A 16,748-nucleotide genomic window follows, 5' to 3' on the forward strand; every position below is an offset into this window, starting at 1 on the left:
TTTCATGAATTTAGAAAAATTCACAGATTCTACAGAGAGATTTAAATGAGATTAAGATATTTTATACTTCACATTTTCTATTAAGAAATATGCTTTTCATGCCTCATTTCCCACAAATAGCATTTTATTTTGGTTGGGACGTTTGTTCTCATATTTATCCTACTAAAATCTCACATTGTGCTTGAAATACCCCATTTATTGTTTACCATGTTATTTTTAGAAAATTATTCCTTGAGCACCCTATGTTTGTGTATAAGATTAAGGTTAGCACCACTTCTGTGCTTATGCAAATAAACTCATGATGTTATAATGACAGGTTTTATATTTACCAATTTTCCACTTTTCAGAATGCCTTCTTGGATAGTTTATGATTTCATGATTGGATTTCATGATTGAATAGTTTATGATTTTTTAAGATTGAGATTGGTTAGATTTTAAATAGGTTTTACAAACGTAGCAAAACAGAGGTAGTAAACACTATCTATTACAGTTGTGCCGTTGTACACAACTAGGAGAAATACATTTATTGATCTCCTGAGAGCAGTAATTGCAGCATGAAGAGATGGGATTCTATTCACATTCTTCCAGCACTTCCAAGTTCATTGCTATGATTGAACCCAGCACTCCGGCATTTCACCAATAAGATGCAGCTTATAAGACTATTTGAGTTCCTCTGTGAAAGTATCCCTTAGAATAAGCTGTTGAAGTTGCCTCATAAATGAGATGCTTAAAGTGATTTAAAAATTTACAGCAGCATTTTGATTGTCGATTTAGGTGAAGGTCTTTAGAAAGCAAATGCAATATCATTTAGATGTGGTTATGCTGCGAGTTGTCATTGTTCTTTTATAAACGCGGTTACATGGAGTAGATCATTATAATACAAAAGAAGCCTTCTTGGACCTTGATGACATTCTAATAACATTCTGTAATATTTAGGAAATGGCATTTTAGATGATGGGGAGAGAGGCAACTTTCTCTTCCTAATGTTAGAATTTCCTGCATTATATTCATTTCTTTCCCCCAGGGCTTAAAAACCGTTTGTTTAAAAAAAATTGGGGAGGGTGGGAAGTGATGTGATTGGAAGTCTGTTTTGCTATAAACCATTAACCATACTTTGTCCTCCTTGTTCAGGTAAATGACAACAAATATTCCTTGAGCATCTTAAATGAAAAATGTATTGCATTCTCTTTAAATGCCTTTAAATGAAAGTTTAGAAGCTTTTGCTATGTAGAAGGGGCTTGATTGCTAGAATGATCAATTTTTTTATCCATTTGCCCATTTATTTTACAAATATGTATTAAGTGTTTAATATCTACCACACATTTCAATATGTTGTCTTCCCTAGACTTTCGAGTTTTTGTTTTGGGAAAACCTGGGCTTCCCCTGAAAGATTTGGTAGGATTGCAAGAAAGGAGAAAGACAGACCATTTTTCCAATTGAATGTCAGGTGAAATTGATTTTTAATGGAACATTCTGGTATCAGAAGACTTTGTGCTTAGACGAAGTGGTAAATTTGCAGAGATATGCATCTACGTCTAGGAATCCAAACAGGAGAGCTTGATAGAGAGCTGGAAAGGGGATCAAAGAACCAAGCTTTGAACCAGAGAAACAATGACCGTTTGGAAAGACCTTGGAAGCCATAAATGAGCAGTAGGGACAAGAGACTTGAGTAAGAAAAGCAGACTGTGTAAAGCTAAGATTCAGACTTTAGCTTTATAGGTTTAAAAATTTCCAGGACAGGCTTGGAAATGACACTAAGAATAGCATTACATCATTTTTATTTGATGTAATGATTTACATCTTTGAGGGTGACTTGTTTAGCACCAAAATGTATTTAGATTAGTTCATTCTTAACTATCACACATTTTTACCACATATATCTTACATGTGACTGGAATATTCTATTAGTTCAGCAGCCACAAAGAGTCAGCAAGTAAAACCATCTTAATTGTAATGCCACCAAGAAGGTATGGACACATGTTAACTGGCTCCTTTCTGTTTACTTTTCTAATATAATTTCATTTTAATTGTAATGAAACAGATTATAAAGAATTCATATCCACCCTCATCAATTCATAAAACTGTCTTTGATTCACTTTTCAGTCTTTGTCAGATTTTAGGCACATGGTGATAAAAATCATACAGTATAAGACTTTTACATCAGAAAATATGGAAATAGAGTAGGAGTTGTTCGCCTTAGGACAGAGCCCTCTATCTGGGGAGAACAAGAGATTTTATCCCTTCTGTGAAGTTTACTCATTTCGGTCTGTTGCTTTAATTTATGGTGACAGCATCTGTAAAAAGCACAGGCTTCCTTTGGTAAATTGCGTTATTGTTCCCAGGATTCACTCCCCTTTCCTGTAAGAGGATTATACACCCCTGCCTACTAACTATCACATGACTGGTAGGCGCACCCTCTGCCCCCTCAGAGTTGAGCTTGATCAGCTGTGTGACTTGCTTTTGACAATGGTAAATGAGCAGAGGGGTGTGTGTGTGTGTGTGTGTGTGTGTGTGTGTGTGTGTGTGTGTGTGTGTGTGTTTTAATTAAAATTTATTGGGGTGACAATGGTTAGTAAAGTTACATAAGTTTCAGGTGTACAATTCTGTAACACATCATCCGTATATCACATTGTATGTTCACCACCCAGAGTCAGTTCTCCTTCCCTCATCATATATTTGATCCCCTTTACCCTCATCTACCACCCCCTCTCCCCTCACCCTCTGGTAACCACTAAACTATTGTCTGTGTCTGTGACTTTTTGTTTCTTTGTTTGTCTTGTTCTTTTGTTACTTTCAGTTTTATATCCCACATATCAGTAAAATCATATGGTTCTTGACTTTTTCTGTCTGACTTATTTCGCTCAGCTTGATTTACAGTGGCCAAGACATGGAAACAACCAAAGTGTCCTTCGATAGATGATTGAATAAAGAAGATGTGGTATATATACACAACAGAATACTATTCTGCCATAAGAAAAGATGAAATAGTGCTATTTGCGACAACATGGATGGATCTTGAGATTATATTATGCTAAGTGAAATAAGTCAGACCAGATGTTTTCAGAGCCATTGCATGTCTCTGTCAGCTCCCCAGTTCTTTCCCTCTGCCACAAGACTAGCATGTCCAAATAGGAGCTGCTGCTTCACCCTGAAGCCAGGGATGAAGACAGAGAAAACTTGCAACTTGCTCGCAGCCACCCTTAGCAGACGTAATGTGAAGTAAACATTTGTTTTGGTAAGCACCTACCACTTGGAGGTTGTCACTGAAGCAAGCTTACCAAATACAATGACCAAAGGCCTGACCAAATATTTTCCCAAATATTTTCCAAATATCCTCATCAAACCAGTCTGTACTTCGGCACATCTCCCTACCTCTGTTTCCCTCCAATAATATGCTCTTGCTCACAAACCTTCCATGGTTCCTTATTTCAGATTCAAACCTTTTCTGTTTCTAAGGCAGCCTACAATCTAATTCATATGTCACACTTATTTTTTTGTTTTTACTCCACACAACCTCCATCATTAGTTGGGCCAGTTTCCTCACTGTCCTCCAAGCTCCATATATATGTTTAGGGCATTTGACTCTAGTGGTTAAGTGTGGCTTGTAGATTCAGACAGCCTAGGAATGAACCCTGCTCCCACCATCGACTGGCTGGTTGACCTCGAACAAGTTACTCGAGTCATCTAAGCTTCAATTTCCTTATCTGCAAAACAGGGATAATAATAGTCCCCAACTCACAGGACTCTAATATTAGCTAATGCTAAGCATGTAAAGTGCTCAGGGTGGCACCTGTCACATAGTAAATGCTCAATTAATGTTAACTGGCATGATGTTGTTGCCTTCACCTGGGATGCTCTCCTTCCTTCTGATTTATCTCAATTCCAACCAAACTTCAGGTTCAAGTTCAAAGCCTACTTTCTCTGTGAGGTCTCTCTTTACAAATTTTTGGTGCTCTCTTTACTTGCCCATTATTGTTTCCTCCTGGTTTTAAGCTTTTTTGAAAACAGTGATGAGTTGAACCTACTCTGTATCCTTCTGTAGGCTGAGGATATCATAGCTGTCCAACCTAATTGATTGTAATTCTCTTGTTGAGGCTATTCATTTTGAGAGCTAGTTATTTTGTAGGGGAAGGGGGAGAAGGATAGAATCAGTGTAGAAATGGCTATAGTTTTAGCAGAATACTACTTTTAGACCTAAAAATGATTGACATCTGGCATATCATCCAGTTCTCTTCCTAAATACACCTCAAACTTGAAAGAGTCATATAGCCATAACAATAGGTTTGTGTTAAGATAAAAACATGTCCAGAGACTTGAAAGCTGAAGGGAATGAGGCCCAGACAGTAGGGTTAGTTTTCACTGTAGAGCTCAAGAATGACCTCAATATTACTGAGTTTAACCAAGGGGATTTTGAAAGGGAAGATTATTTCTAGCTCAATGAAATATATGTTCTGCCAAGGTCAAGTTGCCTTATATTACTTGGGACTCACTGCTGAGTACTTTATTAATTGTTTTCAAATCGGAAAATAAAGTTACAGGCTTTTCAGGGAACTCTGGGAGTCAGTTTATTTTAGTGAGGGAATGGGGAGGGGGCATGAAAAAGCAGCTTGCCAATTCTGTACAACTGTGAAGAACAAGGAATTATGGAAAAGTAGATGTATGAGTCATGGTCAGAATAAAAACCTTAGCTTCAGGGCTTAATGTGTGTATAAGTTATGTGCAAAATAAGTCACTGGGGCTCTATGTTTGAATGTTTTATTGTCTGTTTTAACTTGTACTATTCACTAAAAAAAAAAGAAGGAAAGAAAGAATCACATGAAGCAAGCACATCTCAGATTCATCTGCAATTATTAAATTGAAAGTAATTTTAGAAAGTACTACCCTCAACAGAGAACTCTATTATTAATTTAGCTGTGGTAAGGAACTGTCTTGGAGCTGGGAGCTAGTGTCATAGCTTAGGTTAGATAAATGAATTAGAACAAAATCTGATTGAAGACCACTGGTAGAGATAGACAACAGTTACGTTCAAGGTACTGATACTCATAGTGGGGAAAAGAATGTCAAATATTTTTATTAGAAAATGATTGCGTTTCACTGGATATATTTAATGAAACACATAAAAATGTTGAAAATGGGTGATTAATTACAGTACCTAATTTTTTAAAAGTATGAATACATATATGAAAGTTGTAGGAATATGTATATGAAGCCAAATAATGGTAGAAGAGGTGGTTACTTCAAAGAACAGGGTGTTATAAAGACATGTTTGTTAGCTTTGTGATAACAGTGACACACTACTCAGTTTATTTGTTGCTTTACGTTAGATAATTCTCCAGAGACTGGAAACCCGCCATTAGCTTACTAATTTACATGCAAATAGTGGTCTTCTTGCTCAGCTGTATACAGACTAGTATTTGTAAAGACTGTATTTTGCCCAGAAATGTCTTACACTCACTTTGAAAATTACTTAAAGGTGTTCCAGTATCTGTTAGACATTTTAAACCAAAAAAAAAATCTATATACTTTTTAAAAATAACAGATGTTGAAATGCAATAAATGCTACATGTGCAGAAATATCCACACACAAATAACATAATTGCTGGCAGTCAAATGACTCGCCCATCAAAACAAGAAAATGGTGTCTGCTTTGCTCTAAATTCATGGATGCTGTATTCATTTAGAGTGTCAACTTATCAAAATATCATTTGTTGCTCTTGGAAAATGATTAAAAAATTTTTTTCCCTAGGTGTGGGATATATTTTGAAAAACAAACTTTTGATGTGTGAGTTCAAACAACTATAGCTAAGTTAGAAATAAGAGTTTGAGAAGTAGACATTTGGGTTTCTCTATATTGACAGGCACTATGAGTGGAACAGTTGGTTCAAAGTTGAGGAAGCCACAATCGTGCTAGCCCTACAAGAAATCATAGTTGAGTGGGAGAGAGTGGCAGGTAGATCTGTGCTCCGAGTTCAACTCAGTAAGTCATGATGGTGGAGAAGGGCATTGACACCAGGCATCACGAAGGGCTTTTGGATGGGCTGTGCTGGAACTGAGTTTTCAGGAATAAACAAAAATTAGTCAGATGGTAGTGTGGGTCATGCAGTGGCTACAGCATGGCACCATGAAGGAACAATAGTAATTCCATTTGGGTGTCAGGGGAGGAAGAAGTGGCATAAGTTGAGGCCAGGAGGGTACGCAAGGGGCAGAGACTGTGAACAGACTTGTGCTGTAAGTATGACCAGTGAGTTTTAGTATGATAGTTAAGGGGCTCCTGTGCAGGCATGTAAGCAATGGGGTGACATGATCAGTTGTGAAATTGAGAAGATCTCTGATAGCAGTGGAGAGCATGACTGGGAGTCACAAAATGGAGCCAGTGAAAGCAGCGATAAGGTGGACCTCTTGATGGGCTGGTATAAGGCAGGGACAGTGGAAAAGAGAGAGGAGAGGATGGATCCAAGAGATATTAAGGAGGCAGAAGGATCTTGGCTTAGCCTATCATCTCTAGTTATACTTTTCATATACATACAATGGGAGTGGAAATACTTCCTTGTCTCCTTAGGGTTTTTGTGAGGATTAAATGTAAAGCACTTAGCACAGAACCTGGAACATAGCATAAATTCAATGGATGTTAGCTTATGGTACAGCGTCATACATCAGCATAACTTGGTAACTGATGGGAAGGATTGGAGAACATAAGCAACGACTGGCTTTTGACAGTGCAATGGATGAAAAGCGGTGTCTTCTGAGACAGGTGATTATGGAGGAGGGACCAATTCTGAAGGACAGAAGCCAGATTGGAATGGGTTCAAGAACAAATTCAGATTGAAGAATTATAGAAATGGTGGAATACCCTGTGAAGGGAGGGAGAAAAACAAGATTACAGCAAAAGAGAGATGTTATATAAAGGTTGTCTGGTTTTATTTTTGTTTTTACTTTGGGTTATTTGTTTATCAAATATATAAGACTGTGTTCAGCTGAGTCAAGAGTCAGGAAATAGTGGCGAGGGAATGATTGGTAATGAACCCTGAGATCAGGTTGGAAAAAATAGGAAGGCAAAAGAGAGCTGATATACGGGCAGAGATTAGAATTATTCAAGTCATGTCTGGCAAGAGTAAATGTATCAACAATGAGAGAGGGTGGGGAGGGAAGGAAGAAAGCGGTGGGAGAATCAGAGAGGTTGTAGTTGGAGAGTGGACATGTAAGTTTATATTCACATCCTCGATGTGGCAAGAATATGGTTACAGGAGTAGGTGTGCCAAATGGTTAGGTTACCCGGATCAAAGAAATCAAGGAACTGAACTATGGGAAGAGTCACCCTCATCCTCACATCCATTGGAATTGCCCAAAGCAGGTAGGGATGGGGGTGGAGACAAAGCTCCTGAGGCAGGTGCTGTAATCCTCAACCAAGGAATGGGGAAAATCCAGGAGTAATGAGTCACACGGAGAGATTCAGAATGAATCTCAGGGGACATGTTTTTAAGTTAGGGTAAAAGCAATGGTTTGAAGAAGGTTACGGGAACATGAAGACTGTCTGCCTTGTGCCCATTATGGTTAGAGGAGAGGGGGAAGATGAGCAGCCCTGACTTCAGAGGAAAAGGTTGGTGGGGATGTCAAGAGGAAGATAAGTTTGGAGCAGAACTGGTTTCTGGTTTGAGAGTAAGTGAAAAGACAGACAGGAAAGGGGGCCTCTCTTTTGAGCAGTGGTAAGGAACGGCAAAGATGAAAGTGTGGCAGAATCCACTGGTCCCGTATGTCCATTCCAATATAGGCAGAGGCCTTGGAGGTTGGCAGCAGCATGTGGCCTAATAGACAATACATTCAGCTCTTGTGTTTTATATGCTTTGTTTCCTTCTCTCTTCTGTACCCAACACTTAACCCATCTCACTGTGTATTAGCATTTTAGCTGGGTCATTGAGGGAGACAGATAGAAGGAATAAAAATCTAATCAGTATGTGATTGCATATTGTGATGAAACCTCAAACACTGTTGAGTTTTGTGAAATAACTGCTGTGAATAGTTGGTATTATCGAATGGCCTGATCCATGCAAAATGGTATCATCAATGGAAAGACCACTTTTGTTCTATCTTTTATTTTCTTTTTTCCTCCTTCCCTGTCTTTACTTCTTTATCATCCCCCTCCCTTCCATTTAAAACCTATTCGTACATATAGTGTTTTAACTACCAAAGCATTGTGCTTGGTGAGGTAACGTGTCATAGATGGTACACAATGAACGGAACTTGGCTCCTACTCCTAAGGTTATTATAGGTGAGGAGAGAGACTGATAGAATATGTAATTATAACTCTAAAAACATGGACTAAAATCAGTGAATAAATGATACCTTATGGAAGTATAGAGGAAGGAGCAATTAACGAATATGAAATGCTTTATGAATTTATGTGCCTCAGTGGGAATTTTGATCCTGATATGGCAATAACACTCTCTAAATTTCAAAGTCTAGATGGCTTCAGATATGTAGGATTTATTTTCATTCCCTACCATCAGCATGGATAACTGACATACATGCAAAGTATAACATTTAAATGCTATTGCTATTGCTATTGAATGGTTCAAAATATATTAACATTAAGTGCTAGTGACACCAATAATCCCTGAAGATGCTTAAAGGAACTACAGGTGATCCAGAAATATCTAAGCTGTTTTGCATGAGTATATAGGGACTTAGGTTTTGTGGCTAATCATTGATGCACTTAGAAAATAGAGATATTCTATTTCCTGGGTAAAAAAGGTTTCAAGTATATATAAAATTTTTACAGAGAGAATGCTGCAGCAGCTGTCTTCATCTATCTCAAAACTAGAATTAATAGTTAACTGTACAATCATTTCAATAAAAAATGACAATCGTTGATTTTTTCACTTATTCTTTCAATTGTCAAATGTCCACTGAATGCTTTCCATGTGCTAGGAACTACACTAAGCTTTTGAGGAAGCAATTGTGAGCAAAACCACGTGGGATTTGTCCCCTCATGTGGCTTGAGGAAGGTGGAATGTAATCGAATATGTGCACAGACAAAAGTAAAATTGCACCTGTGAAAAATACAAGGGAGAAGTCCAGAGTGTTAGCAGAACTTGGAGTTGATTCGATCTAGTCAGCGAGGTTGTTCACCAAGGAAGCGAAATGCAGTGGAGATCTAAACAGTGATTAGGGATTAACTAGGTAAAGGTGTGGGGAGAGAGGCCCTAAAAATCTTTCCTGGCTGAGAGAGTATTGGTGATTATGCTCCATGGTGGTTGGAGCAGGCTATGCAAGGAGGGCTATGGTGTGGGGAGAGATTTGGGATCTGGGAGGGAAGGGACAGCCACACTTCTGGGACCTTGTCTTTCCTCTTGGCTGTGAAGGCAAAATACAAAGCCAGTAAATTCAATTTCCGTTCATATCCTTTACCGTAACATAGCTATATCTCAAGGCAAATGTTGTTCCCAAGAATAAACTGGAGAAGACATTAGTGTCATGATAGAATATTTTAATAAAATGTAAAAACGGTATTATTCTTTATGTGTTCTTCCCAATAATGGCAAGGTAGCACACCTCTTCTTCACTCAGAAAAATAAATATATAAATAAGAGGAAAAATAAGATCTCTAGCTCCTATCTTGTTTATCCTAATCAGGATTAGCTTTATCCTAATCAACAATCTTATATTCAACCTTAATGATATTTCATTAGCTTCTCAGAACCACCTTTCCTGTCTAGGTCTAATTATATCTAATGTAATGTATCTCAACTCACTATATTAAATCATTAAAAAAAAAACATTTCAAAATCACTCCAGAGCTTTGATGTCGACCTTAGAGAGGATTGAACCCTTCTGTTTCTTTTTGGGGTCCATGGCCTTCCAGTTTTCTTCTCAACATTTCTGCTTTATTCTCCTTATATCCAATCCAGGGAGATGAAAAGAAATAATTTTTCCTTGTAATTTATAAATACCTACATAAATAAAATGCAAACATAAACATCTATTCTCATCATCCTTAAAATACGTCAGTTATTCAATATGCTTCGTACTGTGAGTAGAGACAACGCCCTCTTGCCTGTGCTCACATTAGCCCCCACAGATATCCTCAACTGATTGAGAATCTTAGGCACATGTGGGGGTACACAGAGGGTGCCCCCAAAATGTAGACACATTTTAAGAAAGGAAAAAACTATTAAAATTATGCTGATGGTCACCACTTTGAGCACCTCTTATAATTGCATAAGTCAAATGTGACTTGTATTCATCTTTTGTTATCGGTATATATTGAGTATTACAATTTTAATACAGTTTTTTTCCTTTCTTAAAAATGTGTCTACATTTTTGGGGCGCCCTCTGTATTTTAATATCCTAGATCGAGGCTTTATGCCTTATGAGTGCGGAGCTTCAAAGAACGTGATTTACAAATGACACAGAAGCACTACCTCAGAGAATCTATGCAGTGATTGTGCGCGATGATTTTTACAGACATGTACACACAGAAATGTACAAACAGAAATCCGAAGATGCGAAACAGTAAGGAATCACTAGCTGTTCCCATTTCCCTTTGAGGACCTTCGGGTGGTGTGTTTCCATAAACTGCTCCACCGGATGTCCTACCTAGAGAGCCCTCGGATGTCCTTCATCATGTCACTGATACCCTTGTTAGTGGAGATGCAGGAGAAATACAGGACTGATCCCCTACTCCCTGGAAGGCTCTTGTGAATGTTTCCTTCACTACAAATAACGTTTTGGGACTAATAAAGAAAATTCTGCCCATCCCCTCCCTGCGATGGTAATGAGCAATCAGGTGTGCACTTGATTAAACCTGGCATGCTCAGTGTGCAGAAGGGTAGATCTGAATGCAAGGGAAGAATACAAAGTATTTAAATGGAAGGTGTGGAATGTACAATCATATACAACACAATAGAGAACATCAGAAAGCTAGAACCTTTCTGGCAAAGAGAAAGATACTTTCTTTCTGTCTTCTAGGTGGAAAACTGAAGGAATTATGTGAACTACACCTTTTGGGCTTGAGCTCTGGGGTTATGCCTAAGATTAATGGACAAAAAGGATGGCCTCTAGAGGACAAACCTTGAAGGTTACTGATGGAGATGGGGTGAATTCAGTGTGATCCCCGACTTCCACTCTGTAAGAAATAACAGAGCTATAATAAAACTTGCGTAAAGGGGAGTTTGAGGAGACTAAAAATGATGTCATCTATAGGCACATCTTTGATAAAATTGTAACTAACAGGGCTCAAGGGCTCCATTAAGGAAAGTGGGGAACATTTTGTTTTTAGGGTATTACATGTTAACCTGGTGAAAGAGGAAAAAAAAAGCCAACGTTTTTATGCTAGAAGTTGTGTTTAAAAATGGTCTTAGTAGTTGGAGACTTGGAAATGGCAAATCAGCAAATAAATGAAGGTATCTTTAAGGAAAAAGGCTGTTAACATTATTTGTCCAGAAATGCAATATCATTTACTTGGAGGAACAGAAATGATTAATATAGTCTTTTTGTTCAGGGAAGCTATTCCACAAGATAAAAGGCTAGTAATCTAATAACTAGCATATCAGTATTATTTTATTTGCTTTTTCCTGTTTGCAAAATAACTTCAGTGCTATCTTGTTATTGTTGTTATACTTGGCTAGTTATACATCTATGATAAGAGAACATAATTAATGTGAAAAATTATACCGAAATGGTTGTGTTTATTTTGTGTCACTTTAGCAACATCCCTTCAGGAGTGCTATTCTTATTTTCCACTTGCATTCAATAATAGGCTTGCAGCCAGTGGCATTGTATTTACACAGTTTTGGTCAAAACAATTTTATCTCTAATAGATTTTTATCTACATCGAATGAAAACTTCTGTTTCTTTTTAAAACTTTAATGTAATTTCTTGCATCTCTATTTCAGACAATAGAAAAACTTTTGAACTTATATGTACTTGGCAGCTGCGTTATTTTTTTCTTTCACAACATTGATTTATGTTTTTAAATGGGGGGGAATATTAGGCACCTCACTTTTAAATGGGCTTTGAGGAGAGCAGCACATTTGAACACAGTCTGCTCCATGCATTCACCAGAGAAAGGAGCATTTAAAAAATACTCCAAATGCTGTGACCTTCAGGTGACTAGAGTTGGTTACAAATATAAATGAATTCCCCACAAACATTAAATGAATCCTCAAGAAACCTTATTTGGGAATATGTAGAGACCTATTTTCATTTTGATGCACAAGGATTTACATGTGTGACTGCCTATTAGCATTACTCAGGTAAATCCCATTAAAAAATGCATATGCCTCTGTGTGTATAAATTTATACACGAATCACAGTTAAAGCATATCAGTGTTAATACTGTACCATGGGAATACAATATGACGAGGAAATTGGCAATACAACTAAAGTTCACATAGTATTAGAATTTTTTAATTAGGATAAAAAAAAGTTTTCATGACAATATAAGAGAATGAATGGAAACTAGTACAACTAGAACAAATGAGTACACTTTAGTATAGCTCTTGTGAAGCAAATATAATAAGGAAGATTAATCCTCTGGAGCTCTTAAAGGGACTCTCTTACCACTGTGTTGTCCTAATGAGTGTTTGAAATCTCCTAGCCCTAAAAGTGGGAAGTAGGAATCAAGGGTAAAACCCATCTTCAAGGAAGCATATTATGTTTCCTGCTTGCCTCTGTTTCTCTTTTCTTTTTTTTTCTTCTTCATTTTCTTCCTGCATTCTCTTCTTATGTCCTGTTTTTTTCTCCTTTCCCCCTTCTTTATCTCCCTCCTGATTCATGAACATTTTTTTTTAAAACATTTGTGCTGTGGAAGAAGGGATACAGTGTTGCCTTATGCCAACTATGTGTCATCAAGGAGAAACATAAAGACAAGAAACATGTCCTTTACCTAAATGGACATTTGAGCTGGAATGAATTGATACTTAGTGTTGATTCTTTGCCCAGATCAAAGCTATCTGAAATAAAAATGAAAAATGTATGGTTCTTCATTTTTCACTAGGATTCAACCCATAGACTTACCTATACTCATAACGCTGACATTGGTTATTTGCCTATTTCCCTTCTTTCTCATAGAAATAGATACATTCACCTGACATACTGAAATATTAATGAATCCTACATTAGTAGCTGATCATATATGTACACACACAAACACACAAAGAGAGAAAGAGAGAGAGAGACAGAGAGAGAGAGAGAGAGAGAGAGAGAGAAAGTATATAATTTTGACTTACGGAAGCCACTCAGTTGCAGACCCTTGAGGATGAAACATTAGTTGGAGTAGACCATTTCCAACAGATCATTTGATGTTAAATGGTTTGATTTAGCTTGGTGATCTATTTGCCACAGAATGATACAGAGGCACTGTAAACCCAGTATCCACACAGATCTCAGTCTGGTTGGAGTTGGGATCGCACTTTAGGAATTTGAAGAAGTGGTAGGGATGGGAAGTTGCTATCTTCCAAAGGCTGTTAAATAATGTCCAGAGAAGTGGCTCTCTCTGTGAAGGTCATTTCTCTCTCCGACAAATGTTTCCAGGCCAGCATCAGAGAGGAAAGCTGCCAATAATTTCTAACCTGGCTGGATTTTATCTGGTGACCTTGGAACAAAGAAACTTGAACATAGCGCTGGTCTTGAGACATTCATTTGATCTCTCTATAAATACTGCCCAAGGGGTTTTGTTTCCAGGATGTTGTGAAGAGTTCTACTGGTCTAGGAAGTGAAAAGGGTTTTAAGTACTTGAATTTTTTTCCTAGTTTCCTATAAAATGGTACAAATACACACACACACACACACACACACACACACACACGGTGCCAAAAAAATGTATACACATTTTAAGAAAGGAAAAAACTGTTACAATTACACTGATGCACTTTGAACACCTCTTGTAATTGCAGAAGTCAAATGTGACTTGTGTTCATCTTTTGTTATCAGTAAATTATTACAATTTTAATACAGTTTATTTCTTTCTTAAAATCTGTATATATTTTTTGGCACTGTGTGTTGTGTGTGTGTGTGTATACTATATATATATATATATATATATATATATATATATATATATATATATAAAATAAGTTCTTGGATTGCTGTAGTTCACTGTTGTTTTAAACTCATAACTCTTCTCTATTTCTCTCTGCCTCTGTTTTACTTTCTCCATTCTCTCTACTCACCAACTCTTATATACTAAATATTTGTTTCCTTAAATACATAAATAATTTTTCAGCCTTCTCACCTAATCTCTCCAATTTCTTACACAGAGAGCTCAAAAGTTCTTCATATGATTCCCCAATAAAATTCCCTCTGTCTTTGTCAAGAGAGGCCTTCTTTTTTCCATGATGCTTCTGGTCTTTGACAGACTAACAGGTGTGTTTACTGTAATTAATGGATCATTCAAGCACAAAAGCTACAAGCCAGTTACTTCTCAATTATGAATTTATTTTCTTGACAAACCTACATCTTTTGTTATCAGTTTTGCTGTAAAACATTCATCAGTACATTTCTTAGGATGGTGTTATTTATCCAGCTGAAGAAAAGGAATATTTACTTTGACCATGACCTAATCTCAAAAGGTTAGACTCTACTTAAATGCAAATTCTGTGCTGAGGAAAATTAGGCCATTTAAAAAAAAACCCAATTATTTATTTGTATCTATAGTACCAGGGAAAACTATTTCATCCTATGAGGTGCACACTTAAAAGAGCAAGGTAGCACTGAGGAAATTTGCAACCTTGAATATTTTATTTAAATGCCATTAAGCTATCAGCAATGTTTGCTGCAGTTCGTTTTCTGTCTATCATTGCTGATTGCCAGTATCTGCGTCTTTGTGGGAAAATGAACAATCTCCATTATAACTGGCCCCCTTTTGCCATGTACCTACCCTTCTTGGTGGTATTGTCTAGACTGGATGACAGAGGTGTCTCTCCTGTGCTGTTGAGTTCCCATGCCTGAAACAGAGCTGTGCTGAAATCATGTCAGTCAGGCCAGAGGAACGGGAGGATGGTAAGGGAGGCAGATGATGCTTCTATACAATCCTTGGGTACCTGGGAGGAGGTTGGGAGCACGGCAGGGAGAAGGAGTCTTCAAAAACGATCACACAAGGGTGAACAGCACTTTTTAATGGGAAATTCTTGTTTTGACTCCAATTTTATGCTTAGATGCTTTTAATTTGATCCACATTTAATTTGCCATTCCTTGGAGAAGACATTGATTATATGAAAAACTATCTGCTCTCTTTCTAACAAAACAGGACTGGTTTCAGGGACTATCATGATGGCATTGTGTTTTAATGGTGCCCACCTGGAAACATTGACGCACATACCTCTGCAGCCGTCCCTATCGTTCCCAGACCCACTCTCCTGGCTGTGATTGCTTAAAAGTCTTGTTAAAGTCATAGTTCTGAAGAAAAATGGCTCAAGACTGTGTCTCAAAAAAGCAGGGGAAAAGCCAAGTTTGGACATTTGAGTTTTAAAACATTGTAAAGGATCATTTGAAGAGTGAAATGGTAGTTGTACATCTGAGAATGCATAATAATGTAATTGTAAATATATACATACAAAGAGAGACATAGATAGAGATTTTGGATTTAGGCTAAGCAGCTGCATGGTAACAATTATTTTAGTCAGAAATCCGAAGTTGCACACAAGATCTACCATGAAAATTCAAGTCTTCTACGTTTTAAAAATTAGACTGCCATTATTTCTGAAATTTAAATGGCTGAACTAGCAACAGTAAAATTGTCCAGGTTGCAATGAAATATATTTCATAAATTAGCTTATCATTGCATTGATTTAGCATGCCTAGCAGGTGAGAGGCAAAAACATGTGTTCTCTTCCCTAGGGAACCTTCAATGAATGTCATTCCGGCTTCATATGTCTCTCTTCTCTTCCCTTCTTGAACTGATATAAAATTCTAATGTGTGCCCTCTAGTTCCATCTTCATTGAAATCTAGCAGAATCGCTGAAGGTAAGATAGTGGCAATGGTGCATGAAAAAAGGGAAAAGGAATACAGTGATTCATAGCATACTTGAAGAAAGTTGCAACTGTTAACAGCACTACTTTTGTATGTAGACAGGTTAAATCATGTCATATATCAGTGATAAAAAGAAAGTTATTCATCTTGGCTAGTTTCTTAAAGTTCATGGGAAAGGCACTAAAACTATATTGGTAATTTGAAAATATTTCCGTATGTATCTAAGGGCATACCAAATCACTATCTCCAAAAACAATAGTCAAGAAAGTGCACGGATGTGCTAGGACTATCAGTAATCTTGACAAGTGGTTGTTGTTTAAATACCAGAAATGGTAGGTATTATGAAAAACACTGCTTCTATTATTATGAAAATGAAATGTGACATTTTTTCGAGTATAGTAGCTCAGGCCAACTTCCCTTATCTCTGCCTCTTTGTTCTTCTATGCAAATTTGAACCATGGATGCAAATATCATTTTGCAAATAGTGTTCACTGGTCTTCACATCCACAATGCCAGTGCTTTCAGAAAGGAATGACCCTTCTCCTTAGGCATTATTCCCATTTGCAAGATGAGAAAACTGAGGTAAATGACCAGATATGTTTTCTTTTGTTGGTAAAAAAAAAAAAAGGCTCTTGGAATGCTGTTCACTTTCACTTTTTCTTGTCCTCTTCTCTTGCCTCCTTTTCCCTACTTTTGCTTAGGAGGCTTGAGCTTCCTAAACAGCATCTCCACATTTTAAATGAAACTGTCCAAGCTTGAGCCAAGATTTTCTTCTGCTAAT

The 16,748-nt window shown here is 37.3% G+C and overlaps 1 protein-coding gene across 6 annotated transcripts in view; it reads left to right on the plus strand.

Annotated features, from left to right (window-relative positions):
• Nucleotides 1-16,748, plus strand: part of AKAP6 (A-kinase anchoring protein 6) — a 473,754-nt gene that overhangs the window by 270,771 nt on the left and 186,235 nt on the right. The gene's annotated exons all lie outside the window — the stretch shown is intronic.

Source organism: Hipposideros armiger, unplaced genomic scaffold (assembly GCF_001890085.2).
Source record: "Hipposideros armiger isolate ML-2016 unplaced genomic scaffold, ASM189008v1 scaffold_265, whole genome shotgun sequence".
Taxonomy (NCBI): Eukaryota; Metazoa; Chordata; class Mammalia; order Chiroptera; family Hipposideridae; genus Hipposideros; species Hipposideros armiger.